Here is a 5,683-nt window from a genome sequence, read left to right on the forward strand (position 1 = left end):
GAGGGAGGTGTGGAGGAGTGAGGAAGAGAATACAGATTCATCCAGAGATACTCCGGCCGACCACAGCAGAAAAAATTATCTGCACAGATTCTCACTCTTCTTCTCCCTCTGTTCTCCTACTCATCTTTTCATCTCTGCCTGCAACGTATGGTGGTCTAAGTACAGTGGTATACATCTGTGAGTATTGAAATAAATCAGCTCAAAAATGTGATTCAAGCCAAAGATACCTAGTAGAACTTTGAATAATGTGTGAAAAAAAGCAAAGAATATCCATCTGTTCGTGAAAATGCATCTTAGAACTATTCTTTGATGAGCATCATTTCTACGTAAAGAAACTCTTGGTTCGAGTGAATCAAGGATCCTGGTAAGTTTATTCTGTGTATATTTAAGATGGGTGGAAACACCCATAGGGTTGGAGGGTGGATTGATGGGGGTGGATGGATGGGGTTATCCACCCGGATATGGGCTTGTGTGTGGGGGGAGGGTGGGGTACAAAGGCTAGTGTGTGGGGGGTATGTCCCAGCTCTCAACAGCACAGGGGGGGTGGGGGGGGAAGGTCTTTCAGGCTGCTTTAGAGACCAGAGAGAAGTGGTCCAGCCTAAGAGGAGAGAGGGGATGTTGGAGAGCTGCTATTGTTGTGCCCCGTGCCTCAGCTTCCTAGTCTAACTGCTGGGTAGAAGAGAGAACGAGAGACACTGAAGGATAAGCACCTCTTTTTTTTTGTTCTGTCTTTTATTCTTTCTTTCATTCTTTCTTTCTCTGTATGTTTGTCTCCATCACCCTGTTTTCCTCAGTGTGGGGGCGAAATTGTGGTTTAGGTAAGCTGAACAAATTGCTGCATGGTTTTCACTGTGTCATCCTGTTAGTTTTGACCAGGATTTATTTTGTCTTGGAATAGTAGCTATAGCTGTAGGGTGATTTAGCTAAGTACTGTAGAGAGATTTCCCAATTTCAGTTTAAAAAAAATCTTTTTAGGGCGTTTTCTTTCAGGACCAACCAAGAGTGGATTGTAATGATCTATTTTTTTTAAATCTTCAAATTGTTTGCTTTGATTATTTCAGTGGTTAACTATCTAAATGCTTTCCTTTTTCCATCGTTAGTTCTGGTATGAATTTCATCCTGGCAGTCATGCATAATGTAATTGTCAGACATACACATTTTTTTAAGGTTTGAACGGTGAAGTCGGGAATGACAGTTTCTTAATATATATCTGGAGGTTGTGGAGATGCAGATTAAGTCTTTTTCTTTTACAAAACGATTAATGAAGTAATTGTAGATCTTGAATCAATTATTATTATTATTTTTTTACATCGAATCAATGGAATGATTTTGGATAGGCTTAGTTGGAGCCTGCTATTTGCATTCATGTGAGCAAATCAATTAGAGTCGGTTGGAATGAAATTGCTTTGACTTATCATACATTATTTATGTCTTCATAGCGGCATTTAATTATTACTTTAATTTGGAAAATTATCTTCAAAAATTCAGGGCCTTTGGTGAATTAACATTTCACAATAACACACCTCACATTTTATATCAACAACACATTTCAAAATGTATTTTATTCAGAATAATTTAAAGAACGATATTATTTCGATTCTGGCAAATTTGTGCAGATTACATTTTCCATTACAAAGATTTAATTTAATTTATTATATTAAATATAGGAATAGTAGGTGTATGTTTTGGAATAAAATCTCAAGCGACCCCTGTTGTCTCTGTTAGTCTGACATTCAGGACAAAATAATCTTCAAATAGTCCATGTTTTATACCTGCCTCCTGGCATTCTCTCGGTTTGTTTGATTTGACCAGATTCTTTAGGAGGAGGGGGTTGGGTTGACCGTGGGATGTTAATGGAATATACTAGGCTATGGTATTATGGATGGTTTAAAAGGCCATGGGTGTTTGTGGTTGTGACCCTTAACCTCTACATCTCTGTGTTTCCAGGAGGTTTCATTATGTGTGGATATGCTGGTGTGGGGTGAGAGCCAAAGAGAGAGAGAGAGCAGGACAGGGCTAAAATGGGCATCTCTTCCTCCTCATGGATCGCTCCTGGAAGACAGGACCACCAGGACTTCCAAGGAGGGCAGGGCTTCAGACCACCTCTGGCCCAGGTAAGAGCATGCTGAAGGGGCAAGCGTCCCCACACACCACCCCTTTACCTCTCCTGTCTTATGGAGCTCCATTTATTTGACCACTGGCGTGTGTGAGAGAGAGAGATGCAGACCCTTGGAAGAGAAGATAGTTTACACCACTTTGTTCTTTTGGCTTTGGATTGAAAAATGCACTGTTGTTAATTTCTATTTGCAGAAAAACCTTTGAAGGGGCCTTGTGTTGTGCTTCAAGGCGTCTTCAATCAATTATGTTGATACAGCGTATTTCTCTGTGTTGCTTGCCATTGGGATCGACTGAGGAATTTGATGATGCGGTCACGCTTGCTTGCGATTCCCATTCTTGCCTCTCTGTGTTTAAGATTCTCTTCGGTGACGGGTATTCTTGGGTGTATAATACGGATCACGTTGTTATTGCTTAAGAATACGCGTAGTCGAGGAGAGTCCTCTTCTTCTTCTTCGTCTGTCTTCGTCTGCAGCTGAGGACTATTGATCAGATCGAAGCAGCTCAAAGTACCCCCTTACCTGTTTCCTTTTAATACTGAGGAGTTGGCACACCGAAACACAAACCGTAGAGACTGACTGACATCCAGGCCCATTTATCAAGCAAGGAGACAGAGCACTGCCGGCTGCCTATCTGTTTCAGTGATGATTGTGCTGTCCAGTCTTGAGATAGTGTCGACCAACCACTCTCGTCTGCAGTTTTTTTTTTTTACCGCCCCCCCCCCCCCCTTCATAATTTTTATACTGTGTTGTTGTCGTTTTGTCACAGATGTTTCAGATGTCACATGTTTATTTGACCATTATCATGTCCAGTATATGAAAGTGTATTTGAATATATTCATGCTGCATTATGTATTTGTGTTGTGTGGTAGATATGCTACAGTGAGTATGTATTTCATAGGCTTCTGATACAACCGGATAGTGTTGTTGTGCAGTTATAGCAGAGGTTAGACTGCATGGCCCTGGTCCTCTCTCATGCAAATCTCTCGAGTCTATTCATTATCAGTTGTCCAGACCAAGCACTCTTTTCCTCCTTCTCCTTTTTTTATGCAAATTGATTTTGAAATGACATTTATCGCATTGGGTTTTCCACACGAAAGAGCTGCCACACCGGAGCCCAGACAACAAAATGTCCACCGCTCTAGCGAGAGCTCAATTTATGCATTGGAGGAGAGTGGGTCTCGATAACAATTACCACAGGCTCAAATAGACCATAACCGGGTTTTCCATGTTATCATATGTATGTTATATGCCATGAATATGTATCAGTCAGTCCCCCTGGTTGGATGCAGGGTGCATTCTGAACCCTAACACCCATGTAAAATACATTTAAACACCATTATAGAAACTACTTGCCTCACTCAAGATTCCCCTCCAGAATTTTTTTTAATGTCTATTAAATGTCATAAAAAACTAAATGTATGGTATTTAATATATATATATATTTTTTTTACAAGCATTCTTTGTCTTTTAAGAATAATGAAAAAATCAACAGCTAGACAACTGGTCTTGATTACTATCATACAAATTAATTAAACTAGCTGTACTAATACCACTTCAGATATTTAAATGAACACAATTATATGTTAACTGCTTGGCTCGCTTGATAAGAAAGAAACACCAGAAGCTTGGTTGACCCCATATTTCACCACTATGGAAACTACATATCTGATAAAGACCATATCAGAATGTACTTTGGATATCACCTTCTGTATTAGATCTAAATGATTTCCGAGGGGGGGGGGGGGGGGGTAGACATACGTCTAATTTGTTGTGCTTCAATGAATCGCTGTATTTTCTGTTTTGAAACAATCCAGGCCCTTGCTGCTGAACCATTCTTTACCTAACCATGTGGTGTGGTCCTGATCAATTCAGCTGCTGAACCATTCTTTACCTAACCATGATCACGTGGTGTGGTCCTGATCAATTCAGCTGCTGAACCATTCTTTACCTAACCATGATCACGTGGTGTGGTCCTGATCAATTCAGCTGCTGAACCATTCTTTACCTAACCATGATCACGTGGTGTGGTCCTGATCAATTCAGCTGCTGAACCATTCTTTACCTAACCATGATCACGTGGTGTGGTCCTAATCAATTCAGCTGCTGACACGATCTTTACCTAACCATGATCACGTGGTGTGGTCCTAATCAATTCAGCTGCTGACACGATCTTTACCTAACCATGAACACGTGGTGTGGTCCTAATCAATTCAGCTGCTGAACCATTCTTTACCTAACCATGATCACGTGGTGTGGTCCTAATCAATTCAGCTGCTGAACCATTCTTTACCTAACCATGATCACGTGGTGTGGTCCTGATCAATTCAGCTGCTGAACCATTCTTTACCTAACCATGATCACGTGGTGTGGTCCTAATCAATTCGGCTGCTGAACCATTCTTTACCTAACCATGATCACGTGGTGTGGTCCTAATCAATTCAGCTGCTGAACCATTCGTTGCCTATGCCTGCTTTTTGGATTTTCTCTTGTCACGTTTACATTACATTACTAGTAGACAATGTCAATTATCCTGATAGACAGTAAGAATGTCAGAGCCAATAGTCAAATGTATAGATTCAGTGAATTGAGCATGACATTTTTTGAACACATCTTAATTTACAAGAATAGTATTATAAATGGATCCCTTTTATTTTTCATATATTCTAGCAATGTTCTGCTTTCCTACAAAGTATACTTGCATACAAATTTGACGTTTATACATCTTTAAGTACGACTACATTTGTTATTATAACAAATGTATTAACATCCTTTAAATTCACTAAATATGTTACAGTGATATACATTGGAAATCCAATGACATTAAATCCAATAGCTATCTGATAGTTTGCATGATTTCCTTTTTCATTTAGGTGTGTTTAATTCATAGCGTATCATTATTTTACTGATAATGTATTACACAAACACAGCTGCAATGTAAACTACAATGCCAATGACCCATGTATTGTAAAAGTGCCTTATTCTATAAATAAAATTTCACAAAAGATACACAACATTGTTCATGTACATTCTTGACATCACATCAACCCAGGGCTGTCTTGCAGTCCTTCAGACAGAGCCCATCTCTGCTCCCTGTTCAGTGATAGCTGATCTAATGTTGGCTGCTATTCTGTTTAGATCCTCTTATCACCAGTCACCAGATTACCTTATTACATCCTATTTCATTTCTGCCCCCAGCCGCATGGCATCTTAGTATGTTTTATCTGTTGTAATCCTGTTAAAGCAGGGTAACTGGAGTACACACCTTACATTAGAGCCAAACGTGTAATGCTTTCTAGGGCCCTAAACAGTACACACCTTACATTAGAGCCAAACGTGTAATGCTTTCTAGGGCCCTAAACAGTACACACCTTACATTAGAGCCAAACGTGTAATGCTTTCTAGGGCCCTAAACAGTACACACCTTACATTAGAGCCAAACGTGTAATGCTTTCTAGGGCCCTAAACAGTACACACCTTACATTAGAGCCAAACGTGTAATGCTTTCTAGGGCCCTAAACAGTACACACCTTACATTAGAGCCAAACGTGTAATGCTTTCTAGGGCCC

General features: G+C 40.0%; 1 long non-coding RNA gene across 1 annotated transcript; it reads left to right on the forward strand.

Annotated features, from left to right (window-relative positions):
• Positions 1–618: 618 nt before the first annotated feature.
• LOC116354692 (uncharacterized) lies at positions 619–5,125 on the forward strand. Its single transcript, XR_004203890.1, has 2 exons — positions 619–2,114; positions 2,311–5,125. It is a non-coding gene; the product is annotated as an uncharacterized LOC116354692 (long non-coding RNA).
• The last annotated feature ends 558 nt before the right edge of the window (positions 5,126–5,683 follow it).

The sequence above is a fragment of the Oncorhynchus kisutch genome, linkage group LG18 (genome assembly GCF_002021735.2).
Source record: "Oncorhynchus kisutch isolate 150728-3 linkage group LG18, Okis_V2, whole genome shotgun sequence".
NCBI lineage: Eukaryota > Metazoa > Chordata > Actinopteri > Salmoniformes > Salmonidae > Oncorhynchus > Oncorhynchus kisutch.